The following is a 16711-nucleotide window of genomic DNA, read 5'->3' as shown; positions in this document are numbered from 1 at the left end:
GAATTGTCGTAAGATTTTCTCACCTGTTTTTTCTGTGCCATTATGACCCGCACTAGGATCTGTGTGACACCATTGGAAGACAATTCATCTCAGTTGGAGAGTAGGAACTAGCACTTGAGATCCTTTCATCACGACTCCTTGCCTCTTCATCCATTCAGGATGGTGTTTTAACCAATCCTTCCATTTGAAGGTTTGAAGGCCTTTCGCCACGCCACGTAAGAAATGGTCACTATGTACAACCCCTATCACCTTCCAGTATGGTTCTTTCGGGATTAACCATAGGAATAACTGAGGACTCTTGTCGGGTTAAAGCATCAGCCTTCTTGTTCATGCTTCCAGGACGGAACATCATGATAAAGTCGTATTCTTCGAAGAATGTCATCCACCGAAGTAACCTAGGTGTAAGCTGACGAGCTGTTTTTAGGAACTGGAGGTTGCGATGATCTGTGTATACCGTTACGGTATGTTGAGTTCCTAATAGCCAGTGTCTCCATTCTCCAAACGCCTCTTTGATTGCAAGTAGCTCCTTTTCTGTGATGGTGTAGTTCTGTTCGGCACTATTCAGCTTCTTTGACATAAATGCAACTGGATGCATTTGCCCTGTTACAGTATCTCTTTGCGAAAGCACAGCTCCTAAGGCCACATCAGAGGCGTCTGCTTCAACTATGAATGGTAGGGTGGGATTGGCGTGCGTTAGTTTGGGAGCGGTGATAAAGGGTTCCTTCAGTCAATCAAATGCAATTTGTGCTTCTGGGGTCCATTGAAAACGAACATTCTTTTTGGTTAGACGAGTGACTGGGGCTGCCTTATCAGAGAATTGAGAGATGAAATGCCTATAAAAATTGGCGAAGCCCATGAAACACTGAATATCGTTCACATTTTTTGGACTGGGCCACTCTGTAATAGCTTTCACCTTGCGTTCTGCCATTTCCTGACCCAAAAGTGTGAGAATGACTCCCAAAAATTCTACGGTAGAAACGTGAAACTCACATTTGCTGAGTTTGCAATAAAGGTGGTGTTCCCTCAAGGCCTGTAGGATGAGACTCACATGTCTGATGTGGACCTTGATCTTCTTCGAATAGATCAGGATATCATCAATATAGACTACTACTATCCGATCCAAGTATTCCCGTAGGACGTTATTTAAAAAGAATTGGAACACGGCAGGCACATTACAAAGGCCGAACGGCATGACTAAGTACTCGTAGAGTCCATATCTGGTTTTGAATGCAGTCTTCCATTCGTCCCCTGGGCAAATTCTTACCAGATGGTAGGTCCCACGTAAGTCCAGCTTCATGAATATCACAGCTCCTTTAACCTGTTCCAACAATACCGAAATCAGCGGGAGCGGGTACTGATTGCGTATGGTGATTGTGTTCAACGCACGAAAGTCTATGCAAGTTCTTAGTTCTCCATTGGCTTTAGGAATAAAAAATAATGGAGAGGCCGCAGGTGACATAGACGGATGGATAAAACCTATGGCCAAATACTTACCCAAATATTGGCGTAGATGTTGATTTTCTAGTTCAGTTAACACATCTACTCTTCCACAGGGTACCACCAAACCAGGTTTCAAGTCTATCCTACAATCGTAGGGCCTATGAGGGGGCAACACTTCGGCCATCCGATCATCAAATACATCTCCCTATGTTTGATAACATGCGGGCAATAATGTCTCTTTCTCTGCAGCAGTAGCAATGTGCAAAGGATGATCACAGGTGGGTACGTCTCTCTTGGAAGTCGTCCAACAATGTTCCTTACAAAAATCAGAATCCAAACTCAATGTTCTTTTACTCCAATCAATAGTAGGGTTGTGGGTAGATAGCCAAGGTAACCCCAATATGATGCCATAAATGGGGCTTGAATAATGTTGAACGATAAGAGCTCCTGATGGTCCTTTACACATTCCACCACATACGGTTTAGTGGCTTGACTGATAGGACCTGATTCAAGTTGTTTACCGTCCACCGCAAACACCACTTCAGGTATGTCTTTAAAGATGAGGTATACCCCCAATCGTTGGGCTTCTTGGGAATCCATGAAACAACCGGTGGCTCCGGAATCCACCATAGCTTGTGTGATACAGAGTCTATCGTCAATATAAATCAGCATGGGTATGAAAAAAATTTCTTTAGAGGCTATATCTTCTTTAGTTAGAGAAGGGATAAATGCTCTACTCAAAGACTCCCCTTCTACTAGTCTTGAGCGGGGCAGTTTTCTGATAATGATTTGGTGTTGTGTACCACAGATGACCCCTGTTGTGCACAGTTGAACTTGGGTTCGATGGGACACTCCCGCAAATAATGACCCCTTTTTCCGCAATATAGACATAATCCGTTCTTTCTCCTATGGTCCCTCTCATCTACAGTTAACGATGCTCTCACTGTTCCAATATCCATAGGTTCTGGGGTTGGCCCTCCTGAATCCAGAGATCATGGTCTTTCGTAACGCTGTGGGTATTTCTCTCTCTTCTGGCCTTCTCCTCTTCGCTCGGTGATCCAGCCTCATGGTTAGTTCAATCAATGCACGTTTGAGGTCCACTTGGGCTATCAAGTCTTTCAGATTGTCTCGAAGACCCTGATAAAAAATAGCTGATTGTTTGCCTTCTGGCCATTGTGTTTCTGCTATCAATCTTCGAAAGGTGTTCAGATACCCTATTAGGTCTTTGTTCCCCTGTCTTCATTCCAGCAATTCCCTGTCTGCTGAAAAGGTATCTGCTCTGCGGTCAAAGGTTTTTTCAAATTCCTCTCTGAAGGCATCCCAATCATGTAACATAGGGTCATTTTGTCTGACAAAGGGGACTGCCCATTGAGCTGCATCCCCCACTAAATAGGAGATGAGAAAGGCTACTCTGGCTTGGTTGGTAGAGAATAACTTAGGTTTAAAATTGAAATGTAAGAGGATTTGCGAAATAAAAACCTGTACCTTGTGTATGTCTCCTGTGAACTTCTCTGGGGGGGCAAGAGGTATAGGAGTAGGGATCTCTACTACCATAGCACTGGGTTGGGGCTGTGTGGAATTCCCAAAGTCAAATGGATTTCTTTGTATTCTATCTACTCTAGCCTGTAGAGCAGCGGTTTAATTGCGTGAAGCCGAAAGCTCTACCTGAACCAGGGCCAACGCTGCCATCACGTCATCTAAAGTCGTCATCCTAGAATCAGCTCGACCGGGAGGATAAATCTATTCTTAAGCCGATTATTCTGTCCCAGGCCTGAACGTATCCTCAGGATCGAACCGATGCTCTATGGGGTCCACCTCTCAACAGCCCCAAGTCTGGATATATATACACACAGACTAAAGGGTGGTTAAGCGAGGGAAGAAAAGGATGGGGACAGCAGGGATGGAGACCTGTAACAAGACACAAAAGAGAAATGCAATTACTACTTGACCTACAGCGTGGCTCTATCTCTTATCTACTGTGGTCATACCTATACTTTACTAACCTGTAAAGAAAAATACGCAGTCCAAAAATACAGAGGGGTGTGAGCATGTACCTCTTAATATCACACAATATTCTGTAAAATATAAAGAGATCTATCAGAACCAAAGTGTTTACTATATAACTCTAAACATCACCCCATGGTCCTGTATGTCTACCTGTAATCATGAGGTACCAACTGTGGCTCAATCAGACACACTGTCTAGACACCCCTGTGGAGGAATAGAAGAAAAGCAACAGAACAATGAGGAGCAGCAGCAATGATTGTCATAATATAGATTGGATATGCACACCAGGACTCAAATCCGATAATCAGTAATATTCAAATGCAGTATGTAAGGTAAATATCCGGAAAACGAGAAGAGTTATGTCACTCTCCCCGCATATGGTTCGTTAACCAAACCTTAACTGAATAGGATCCCCTATTACAGTAAGTATATTTATATATCTAAGGTAACGATTTTCCCCCGCAAGAACTTGAAGAAAGCAAGTTCGCCAACGCAAGGAAATCTCAACTCTCGGATTAAAGCCAACAAAGTTCAAAGATTTTTTCAGGCCAAGGGTAAAATTCACAATATCCCTCGAAACTCTGCGTGAAAGAAAGGATGATTTTAGCCACACAAAGGAATAACTCGAGAAGCAATGTTCCGGTAATTCAGGGTCCCACCAGGAGGCTTGCACACACTCTCGGAATATCCAAAACAGAGGAACAGAACAGCGGTGTGCGAAGCACCCTTACCCAACCAGGAGATAGTGGAACTGCGACCTACGGTACCACAATCCAGAGGAATAATCGGCAGCGTTTGTCTCCTGCCTCCTTGTTAAGGCTGCACTTCCGCATCTCGTGTAACGAGCTGCGTCTGACGTGATGCGTCTCGCCTGGGCTGCCGGGAATTGTCGTTTTCAGCGCGTGCCTGTGAGCACGCGATTCCCGTGACCCCTTACAGGGACATGTGCGAGTTAAGAACCCCGAGACATCACACTACACTTTCTATTCACATGTGCACCACACATACGCCAGATTAGATCACTTTATAGGCTCCTCTGAGTTGGAGACTCGGGTGGTGGATGTGGATATCACTCCGGCAGCCATTTCCGATCATGACGCTGTAGAAATAACGTTTAGAATCCCACGCATCAAGAGACCACCCGGTTGGTGGAGGTTGAGGGAACCCCTCCTGCAGCGTAGGGAGATAGTCCGGCAACTCTGTAAACGCATCACTGATTACATCGAGGTTAATGATCGGCCAGATACGCCTATGGCGGCAGTGTGGGGGGCGTTAAAGGCAGGGGTGAGAGGCGAACTAATAGCCATTTCGGTGGCGGAGGTCAAGGACCGCAAAACCAAACGGGAGTCCCTAACAGCCAAGGTAGTCGAATTGGAACAGGTGCACAGTCGCACAGTAGCCCCAAGAATTTGGAAACAATTAAAGGTCGCCAGAGCTCAGCTGGCGAGTCTAGACACAGATCGGGCCGAGTATGCAGCTCTCAGACTACATCACACATATTACGTGGGGGGGAACAAAACAGGACGCCTCCTAGCAAGCGCACTACGGGCCAAGGTCCATCGCACAAAAATCTTAACCTTCTATATCAATGAAGGGGAGGAGATCCACGACGAGGCGCAAATAGCGGGGGCGTTTAGGGACTATTATGCATCTCTTTACAAGGCAGATCCCACACCTGGTGCCGAAACTTACCTGCACGGTGCGGCCACTACCACGCTAGACACAGCAAACATGGGATCCCTAGATGCACCTACCAGAATTGAGGAGGTGATCAGTGCCATTTCCCGCCTCAAACCCCTAAAATCGCCAGGTCCTGACGGTTTCTTCGCTGGTTTTTACAAGGCTTTCTGTCCGTTACTCGCTCCGATTCTTACTAAACTTTTTAACTTGTTCCAAGGCCCCGGTTCCATCCTGCCTGACATGCTGGAGGCTGACATCATAGTGCTGCCTAAGCCGGGCAAGGACACCACCCAGTGTTCTGCTTATTGGCCAATTTCCTTGCTTAATCTCGACCTCATACTTTTTACAGGGGTGCTGGCTTACGAGGCTTGGACCTTGTTTCCCGGGGATCATAGACCCGGACCAGTCGGGCTTTATCCCCGGTAGACAATGCAGCGACAACACCAAACGCATCCTCCATTTAATTGACAAAGCTCATTTCCAACAATCAGATTCTGCGCTCCTGGCCATCGACGCTGAAAAGGCGTTCAAACGCGTTGATTGGGGTTTCCTAGGGAAGGTTCTGACACACTTTGGTGTGGGGGAACGCTTTTGAGCGTGGGTTGCAATTTGCTATCATCACCCACAGGCGTGGATCCGTATCAACGGACTATGCTCCAGTCCCTTCGAAATCCAACGTGGCACCAGGCAGGGGTGCCCACTCTCGCCTCTCTTGTTCGCGCTCTATGTTGAGCTGCTTGCACAGAGGGTGCGCAATAACCCTGATATCCGCGGCATAACATTTGGCGGGGAGCCCCACCCAATCGGCCCATATGCTGACGATATTTTGGCGGCACTTACCAGCCCGGGCGCTCGGTGCCGGCCTTTCTTGAGAAGGTGGAGGCCTTTGGCAGGGTGTCAAGCCTCAAGATATACAGAGGGAAGTCACTGATATTACCACTTGGTAAAAACGCCCACACACAGCACGGAGCACCCACGTATGGAGGGGTATTACTAGTTCAGATGCAACTCCCCTACCTAGGCATCATCCTCACGCCGTCCACGGAACAGACGGTATCCTTAAATTACGCCAAAGTATCATCGCAGATCCATAGTGATCTCGGGCGCTGGCAGAAGCAACCACTGTCCTTGCTGGGGAGGATCGCGGCTGTGAAAATGTCGGCACTTCCCAAGATACTATATGTCTTTCAGACCATTTCAGTGCTACCTCCAGCCGGGCCTATCAAAACGCTGCAAGAGGCGATTCAGCACTTCATCTGAGGGGAGAAGAGACCGCGAATGAATAGACAGCTAGCTTTTCGAGGGATGGATGAGGGGGGCCTAGGGATTCCCAATCTACAACAATACTTTCAAGCGGCATAACATTTGGCGGGGAGCCCCACCCAATCGGCCTATATGCTGACGATATTTTGGCGGCGCTTAACAGCCCGGGCGCTCGGTGCCGGCCTTTCTTGAGAAGGTGGAGGCCTTTGGCAGGGTGTCAAGCCTCAAGATATACAGAGGGAAGTCACTGATATTACCACTTGGTAAAAACGCCCACACACAGCACGGAGCACCCACGTATGGAGGGGTATTACTAGTTCAGATGCAACTCCCCTACCTAGGCATCATCCTCACGCCGTCCACGGAACAGACGGTATCCTTAAATTACGCCAAAGTATCATCGCAGATCCATAGTGATCTCGGGCGCTGGCAGAAGCAACCACTGTCCTTGCTGGGGAGGATCGCGGCTGTGAAAATGTCGGCACTTCCCAAGATACTATATGTCTTTCAGACCATTCCAGTGCTACCTCCAGCCGGGACTATCAAAACGCTGCAAGAGGCGATTCAGCACTTCATCTGAGGGGAGAAGAGACCGCGAATGAATAGACAGCTAGCTTTTCGAGGGATGGATGAGGGGGGCCTAGGGATTCCCAATCTACAACAATACTTTCAAGCGGCACAGCTGAGATATCTAGTGGAGTGGTACAGGCCCGAATCGGAGAAGAGGTGGCTCTTCCAAGATAGGGCTATGGCCCAGACCTCCTTATGGGAAATACCATTCCTCCGCCGCACACACAGACCGCGCTACCTTCAGAAATCACCCATTACACGTACCATACTGGGAGTGTGGGACTCGGTGGCTACCAAGCGGGAACTCACATCATTCCCGTCACCGCTAACCCCTTTGTTGGACAATCCCGATTTCCCTCCAGGAGCTGACGCCCACTCGTTTCCGCAATGGCGAGGCTCCAACTGCAGATCGGCGGGGCATCTTTTCAACTTAAAGGGATTCATACCGCTCTCCACACTGTCACAGATCTATGATGTCAACTCGCCACAGCTCTTTCAATACTTTTAACTCTGGCATTGGCTCACGCAACCCAAGATTATTCCCTAAGTTGGTAGGCGCATGACGAGATTTGAAAAATGGCTGGTTACAAAAGAATCGGACCGTGGTCTGATTACAGATCTCTATAAGATGCTTTTTCCTCCCTCTGAGACACCTCGTTCGGCCGGTCAGAGGCGATGGGAAGAGGAATTGGGGAGAACGTTCACGATCTTGGAGTGGCAGTCAATTTACTATAGGGCCAACCATACGGCTAGGAACACAGCAGGCAGAGAGTCAGCCGTGAAGCTAGCCACGTATTGGTACCTAACCCCAGCTAGGCTACACAGGGGCAACCCATCTCGAAGTTCGAACTGCTGGAGGGGGTGTGGAGAGGTAGGTACCCTGACGCACCTTCTATGGGATTGCAAAGAGGTCAAGGCCTATTGGGCGGCTGTCCTCAACGACATAGACCGCTCCAGAGACGCCAAAATCCCACGGTTTCCGGCCTACACCATTCTAGGACTTCCAAACACGCTAACTTTCCTGCTGAAATCCATTAGGGGCGACAAATGGGTCTAGCATTGCAGGCAGCCTCCCAACACATCCTATCTCTCTGGGGGACTAACACACGGCCCACTCACACTGGCTGGTTGCACAAACATTGGTACACACTGGGGATGGAACGCATTCAAGACACACTCACGCAGTCCATTGCCACCTTCCACACGATCTGGCAACCACTGTTAACACTTTTAACCCAGGAATTCAACGAAATAACGTGCCCAAGATACCTCCACCTACTTCGCCTGGCAGATGCAAACCACACCACCACAGAATCTGAGCCGGAGGCGTCGTGAGCGCTCCGCACCTACGCTCTATCCAATTTACACACATCGGCACACTGGTTGGGGTGGGTGGGAGTTTTGGGGATGGGTGGGGGGTTTGTTAACCTTGTTATATTTAACTTGGGTTCATGGAAGATCTTTGTTTAGATCCACAAGTCATCATGGCGACACATTACGAGGACAATTGTAGGGCCCGAAAGCCCTTGCAGGTTATGTGCAGCGTTATACAGTGTGGTTACTCCAGTCTTCCATTTGCATTTTCTCGTGGTCTCAATATTTCATTGCACTGTATTTGTTTTTCTCTGAAACCAATAAAAATAAATTTAAACCAAAAATGGCTCAAAAACTTGGATGCACTAAATGTTTTCCTTCATTTTCAAACTCCGTAAAGCCCCAGGGTATCGCCCTGGAAAAGAACATGTCAATAAAGAAGTACGTCAACAACTCAGCCAAATGAGCGCTCTACACACAAAAACATCTCAAGAATATCAAACTGTTTATTCCCACCAATAATCTTAAAACTGTAGAACAATTACTAGTCCTCTTGAAACTAGGCTATGCCAATGCCATCATCACTGGAACTCCGAAATATCACCAGTCGCCTCGAAGAGTGATTCAATGCGGTCGCCAGACTCCTCACAGGAAGTAAGCGATTTGATCACATCTCACCTACGCTCGAGTCTCAATTGGCTTCCCATCGAAGGAAGATGCATCCTCAAGACAACTTGTTACCCACAAGGCCCTGCACACACAAATCACAAATATCTAGAAAACAAAGTATGCAGAGAAGTAAGAGGCCGGGCCTAGAGAAGCTCCAACTAACTTCTTATACCTCCTAATCTGAAGAGGACATCATCCTAGACGTGCTCCTTCATGGAAAATGTGCCTACGATTTGTACCTCATTACCCTGATTCAAATGGACTTCAAATCTTGTCTGCTCACTACTTCAACACAACACATTCAGTAGCTGATCCACATCTACAAAGATCCATCCCCCATCGACAGGGCCCATGTTGCGATCTCCCGAGTCGCTCAGTCTCTAAATTGTCGCTAATGTTACTACCTTATGTTGTAGCATTCTATACTTTTTTGACTCTTTGACCCACTCGAATCCTAGCATGGATTGTGATGGAACGTATTCACATAACCTGTAAAGTGCTTTGCTACCTTTGGGTCTAGCTACCGCTATATAAAACTTAAATAAATAAATAAAAAGCAGTCTGCATTTTATACTGCCCATTCTGTCTGAGAGAGAAAGGAGAGATTGGGAGAGAGAGAGACCCCACAGTGTGGTACGCATGTTATTGCCCCCAGAAGGATGAAGGAATGTGTTGGCCTTGCTGTGCTGTGTATGTTTGGTGCTGAACCTAGTGAGCTATCTTACATACTATTCTTAAGTCCTAAAACTGGCTATTAAAAGTGGATGCATCCTTTCACATTGACCAAAGACAGAAGTTTCTGTTTGATGTAAGGGGTTTCAAATCCATTGTTTGGAAAGTCTGAATGTTTTGTAAAAAGTACAAAGTTCTTTAACTAATAGACTACTAGAAACTGATCCCATTTAATACGTAGAAATTTAGAAAAAGGTACACCTTGGTTTTGAGAGTAACTGGTAAAGGCTCCTGTCTGTAGCAAAACGTTGTAAAATGTCCACCCTTGGGCCTTCCCCTTTAAAGTACATTCTAAGAATCTACTTGTAGGGGCAGGTTGAAAAGCATAAGTGAAGAAAGATGCATAAGAGACAGACCATGTGAAACTGGTACCAATAACTATGGAGAGTATAAGGTCCTCAGTAGGACACCACAAAAGTGCGGCAGAATTTATTTCCTTAGTGCCCCTTCTTCAGAACCTTATTCGTTTTTTAGGTCTCGCCTGGCGTACTGCGCACATGCGCAGTCAAGCTCGCGAGATTTTATGTTTTATAGTGACTTCACTAGCAAGGGTTAAGCCCAGCCCCTCTTCTCCATTGGATGGCCTCCTAAACGGTGGCCAGCCATTGGAGAAGAGGTCCTAGTGGCGTTCTTCTTTCTCTTTAAGCCCCGTCCTTTTCAGATTGGGTTCCTTGACTTACTGCTGAAGTAAAAGGTTTCTTGTCTTCTTTATGGGTCCAGATGGCCCCATAATGAAGATAAGGAGCCTTTTACTCCACCAGGAAGTCGGGGCACCCAGTCTGAAAAGGACGTGGCTTAGAGACAAAAGGCTGTGTCATGGCGAGTGCTTGTTTTTTGAGTCATTGAACGGTGTGTTTGACGTAAAGCAGAGGAGAGGCAGGGGCTCGTACAAGCGAAGAGAGGTGCTGTGGAAGAACATCACGTGCAAAGTACTTAAAGGCTTGTTTTTGGCTACGGCCATCTTGGAATGACCCGCTTACCGGTTAAACCTATTCAATTCACATTTTTGAAACATGGATAATTGTACCTATTGTAGCAAATTTCCCGCCCTCTTGATAAATTTCCTTTCTGCTCAAGACGGCTATGGTGCGCTGAGTCTTTTGCTCTTTTTGGCCTGGCGATGCCAGTCTCGATTCAACAACTCTGCCCCACCCAGGCTCTTACCCACCCCTTGCCTCATCCCCTCCTCCTCCCCTTTTGAGCGGAAAGTTTATTGTGGATGGGGCGCTCGCGGGGGTGAAGTCACCCTGCGAATGTCAACAATATAGCGATTGAGGAGCGGGCGGAAGGCGTGTTCAGCCGCTGCCGGGGAGGGCGGCAGGGACAGGCAGCCGCAAGAGTAACAATCAGAGAGTCTCCGCACGCGCTGCGGGAGGATCGGCTGCGCTAGCCACCATTTACACACAACAACAAACGCCCTGCAGCAGCAGCAGCAGCAGCCGCTGCCGCAGCCCCTCCGTGAGTGAGAGCCGCTGGGGAAAAGCAAAAACAACAACAGGGGAGGAGTACCAGCAGCACCTCTGCAGCCTCCCTCTCTCGCCGGCTGGGAGGGGGCATCTGAGGGCACAGCATGCACCCCGAGGTTGTGGAGGGCATGCACACGCACAGACACACACTGCCACGTGACCAGGTCTTTCACTTATTATTGATAACCAAAGACAATAAAATATAAACCATCGCCGGCCATTGACAGCCCCGTGGACAGCAGCAGGGTGTGAACTGAAAGTGAAATCAGGATGTGTCGCAGATAAGTACCGCCTGCCTCCTTTTATTTTTAATTGCAGTGTTTTGTGCTGAAATGTGGGGCATGGGAATGTCGGATTGTTTTCTGCGCGAGTTGCATATAAATAACAAACTGGCACAATAGAAGTATGAACCGACAACATATGGATTAAGTGATTTTATTTACTTGGAAATGTGATTATTTTACGTGTTCGAATGCAGACACCTGGAAACAATCTTCCGTTACTACCTCTTTATAAAGAGCACAGTTAATTGATTTCCACTGGGTTCTTCTCCTCAGCGCCAGTGCATCGAATTGGCTTCCCTGACCTCTTTTTACATAAAGTTATTCTTTTTGTAATTTTGTATTCATTTGGACGAGAAAAACAAAAGCGGATTCGCATTTTTTGACCCTGAACGCCAGAGAGGCGTGATGCGGAGAGCAGCAAGTGTGCGAGACGGCGCGCGCAGCTCCCAGGCCTCGCGGGGCACCGGTGACCTCTGACCCACTGGGGCTGCGGGAGAGTGTGCAGGGAACAGCTTACTCATTGCTCCACAGGCCCCGCCCCTCCCACCGCCTGTCACTGTTGTGTATGTCAGAAGCGCTGGCCTTTTGCAATGTCAGGATCAGCTTTGGAATGTACCAGATTTCAGGAGTTAAATATGAACAAAATCTAAATCTTCGACTCTGCGCCTCTAGGGCTAGTTGATAGTTGATAGTGAAGTTGTAGAACACAGAATAAATCACAGCTGTGATTTGGCACTTTTGTCCGTATCAGCTTCTTAAATATTTAAATAAAGCTCATTTTTTTAAAAATTACAGATATCATTTTTATTACTTTTTCTCAAATTTTATGGCCATGAAGACGGATGTGTTGTCATGAATTATCCTTTTCTGAATGCCAAACATTTTTTGTTTTCCACATTTCCGGATGTTTTCGAATTTATCCTCAATACACAACGTCTTTAAATAAATAAAGTGCCCGTGGGTGTAGTGTTTTGTTTTATATGACTGCTCAATTTGCTAAAACGGAACAGGCATTTACGTATGAGTGCATGTCTAAGAGATACCCATGAAACGCAGCAGCACCCACCCTCCAGACATAAGCTGGAAATGCACATCCCACAAACCACACCTGCAGTGAGAGAGACAGCATTGTGTGTGAGAGACAGCATTGTGTGTAAGAAAGACAGCAGTGTGTGAGAAACAGCAGTGTATGTGAGAGAGACAGCAGTGTGAGAGAGACAGCAATGTGAGACCTTTTATTTATGTTTTAGTTTTTTAAACATAAATAAAACGATTGTTATTTGCAATGTCAATAGCTCAAACTCACGTAAATACGCAACCTATTGTATTGCAAATGCAATAGGTCTCGCATTTGCGAGAGATTAAGCTGTTGGCATTGTAAATGACGATGCCATTTATTTATCTGTTTTCAAAACCAACACATAAATAAAAAGTGTGTCATTTACAATGCCAATAGCTCTAACTTTTGCAAAGGAGAGACCGTTGTTTTGTAAATGCTTGTTTAAATATTTTGTTAGCCTTACATGACAATTCTGCTGTAAAATTCATCATTTGGTGCCGATTTTTTTCTTTTTTGGGGTGAATCCTTTCCGAATCTATTTAGTAGAGTCACCAGCTATTATTGCTTCCAAGCGGCCCTTGAGGGTAGTGTGATAATTCCCTAATGGTACCAGTGGGCCCCATCACGGGTATTATTTAGTAGGCCGTGGCCTCCCTATAAAAAGTGTGGGCAATTGCACTTTTTATGTTTTTTTAACTTATTAAATACTGAGCCATATAGTTATTTTATATTTCGCTAGGGTGCTATTTTAGCAAATGCCGGCCCTGGCCAATTGACGAAACGCTCATTGAGAACCACATTTCAATTTAAAGTTAAAGTGTGGTCTATTTTTATTAGCTGTGCCGGTGTTATTGCTTGAGACAGTGGCTTAAGCAGTATATACGAATCTGTTGTAATGATGGGTGTCGGGTGACATCTAGTGGTGAAGGGAGGTTTTAATGCTTGTGTTGTTACATACGGGTAATGCATTGATGTAAATTGATGGGTTTTGAGGAATTTCATCCAGAGCTATCTGGCTTTCTACAAATAAAACCAATAGATTCTGGGAACTCCTTGCCTTTAAAATGAACACATTAAAATTTGCGACGCAGTTGAACAACGCTCCTACCTGCCTTTTTTTGCCAGAGTCAGTTTAAACATATTCTAATCTACTGGAGAAGTTTATGTAAAGGCAGCCTCCGTTTGTATTGTGATACTGTTAATCATAAAAGATTAATAAACGCACTTATTTATTTAGTAAAACGGACATTTCGATCACAGTTGAAGCACCCCTGTCCTGCTATCTATTGAGGTGGCCTTTTGCCACGCTGAAAGGCCTTATCGCCTTAGGTTTTAAAATAAGTTTGGTTATGGTCAAAGGTTTACTAAATTGATCAATATAAGGGTATGATCATTGACCTCGAGATTGGGGCTCGTGCGGCAGCTGCATTTCGCTCATATTTATGGATTTACCTCACACCACATATTCTACCATTTGCTGCATAATTCTAAGAGTGAAACCAAAAAAATGTTTCACGTTCCACTGTACAAACGTTAATTAATGAAAAGCACAACTTATAGTGCAACACAGTAGCAGACAGTTTTCAAAATCTAAAGGGTCACCTTTTGTGGAATCCATTTTGATTCAGGTTCTGTTTTTTGACACTCAGTGGGAGCTAGGATGCAGAAGTGAACTTGAACTGTTAGAATTTTTCTGTAACCACAAATATAATGTCACAAGTGCTATGCTTCATTTTCCGATTTATTTAAAAAAAAAAATCAATGTATATGTATAGTGTGAGAAGTTGGCCTGATGTGCAGTGCTCACTATTCTAGTGATCACTATATATCAGTCCAAACAACCCTTATTGATGATTGGTTGTAAGTCAACCTTATAGACCAGCTATCCTAGTAGCATGGATACGAGCAGTCTAAGGCTAAGACTCTAGAGGGCGTGTTAAGCCAGCTGTTTTACCATCACATTACCCCTTGAACACCCAGTGAAAGGACACCACACAAGTTGTTATGAAAATAAACAGTGTATTTATTTATAACAAGACTACCCTGGCTCTTTATGAGACAGGGAGCTAAGCACACAACAAAACTCTTACGAAAATACTTTTAAGTTAGCACGTTACACAAATGCCCGAGGGGCACGAAAAACCATATACGCTAAAAGTGAAATGCGAATTACTAGCAGGTAAGTAACAGTTCTAATAGGCTTTGGAATCGCTAGGACTGGACTAGGGAATCGTTAGATTACTACTAGGAGGCCCAGGGGACTCGGGTGCAGAGTGTGCACTCTCACGCGGGATGCGGGACAAAGTCTATGGAAGCTAGAATTCACAAAGTTAGTGTTCACGGGCGAACCCGACCTGGTAGGGAGAAAACGACAGTGGATCCTGACCCTTGGATAGTGAGGCTATGCTGGGACACCGGAGTGCCGAAGTTACCTAGCCCAGGGGCTGCAGCTGCATAGGTCTGAAAAGACGTCGGGGATCTCGTTGCCGGACCAGGAGCCTGGAAGGAAGAAGTTGCTGGCAGGCGACCAGTGAAGGAAAGTTCGATGGATCCAAGCCTGGATCAAGGAAGAAGAAAACCTGAAAGCAGAGGGGACCAAGTTCTTGAATCACTAGCCAGTGATTAAGTGGGCACCAGGATGGCACCGGGCGAAGTCACCGCAGTCAGGTGAGTGGGCGCTGCTGGGCTCTGCAGTCTCTCGGACCAGGAGGCGTTGTCGGCGACCAGGATGGAGGTGCGAGCTGTCCTACGAAGGATGAAGTCGTTGGCGTCGAAGTTACCCAGGATTGGGCAACAAGCCTTGGCTAATTCAAGCCCACGCGGTGGACTCAAAATGGCGTCTTGAGTGGACCAGGAGGGTCCGGGGTGCTCCTCTTCTGGAAGGGAGCAAGGGCCAGTCTGGAGCAACCAGACCAGCAGCAGAAATGTCGTCGGGCGTCGTCAGGAAGGCCACAAGCCAACGGGCTAGTAGCCAAACAACGCGGTGAGCAGCGGAAAGCAGAAGGGCCCCACGCAGATCGTGGAGATGCTGGGGGGCTGCACTTCAGAGCTGGAGCTGCTCAGAGTCGGGGCTTCTCGGACCCCAAAGCACTCACCAGTAGATTACTCGGCGGGCTTGCTGGAAAGAAGTCGTGCAGTCTTGCAGATGGCCGGTCCCTTGAGGTCTCGTCGCACCCACGGTTCTCAGCTGGGCTGTAGAGGTGGGTAGAGGTCAGAGGTGCCAGGGAAGCCGGTTCTCGTCGAGCTGGGCAGTCGGATTCCGGAGGAAGGACTTACAGCAGACCGCAGTGTTCTTAGATGGTGCCTGCGGATGCAGGGTGACTACTCCTTAGTCACAAGGGAGAAATCTTAGGAAGAAGTCTTGAGTTCCTTTCGCAGAAAGTAGTTTCAGGATTCAAAGATGATCTGATTTGGAAGGGGGCCAGTCTCTACCTTTATCTGGGAAAAAGGGGGCTGGCACGCGACTAGGTCCTGCCCTATGGGTGGGACCGGGAGGGGGGTGGTTACACCCACTTCCTTGGCGGGCTTTTCCCCAGCACAGGGTCTGGAGTGACCCTGGAACTGGTTCCAGCCAGCCTATGCACAGTGAGCACCGGGGTGCCACGTGCAGTCACCTTCCTCTAAAGCCCTGCCTACCTACAATACACAAAACCCTGTCTGGGACGGTGCTGGCACCGCCCCTGGCAGGAAACCCTTTGTCCTTATCTCCTGCTCTGGGAGGACTCCCAGCAGCAGGAGGGCAGACTTGTGTCTCGGTGGCAGCATCCATTTTGTGGATGCTAAGGCTCTGTCTGACTTTAACCGGGGTTAGGGGTTACATACATGTCGTGTCCCTCTAGAAGGGTGGAATGCTAACCCCGTCGCCAGAATTGGCGAGGGGTTAGTATTCCAATTCGTATGACACCTTACTCGACATGTTTTGATAAAGCGATACCAGAGTTGGCATATAACCGCGAGGATTATAATGCACTTAAGAGTATATGGTATGCGATATCATGGAAACGGCTAAGGGATGGATCCCGAAAGCCGCAGACAGGCTCAGCTCATGCCAGAGCACCATCTCACACGATTCCAAGCACTCTGCCTTCAGGATTGTTAAGGCCTGCCATAGGAGTGACTGATAGGAGATCTGTGTGTCCATTTTTAGGGTTAGATATAGGTATACTATATCTAAAGCAAAGGGTGATTACACCACCTTGCCCCAGCTGTCAAGCAACCAGTTGTGT

Source organism: Lissotriton helveticus, chromosome 6 (genome assembly GCF_964261635.1).
Source record: "Lissotriton helveticus chromosome 6, aLisHel1.1, whole genome shotgun sequence".
NCBI classification, from domain to species: Eukaryota; Metazoa; Chordata; class Amphibia; order Caudata; family Salamandridae; genus Lissotriton; species Lissotriton helveticus.
This window is presented reverse-complemented; position numbering follows the sequence as displayed.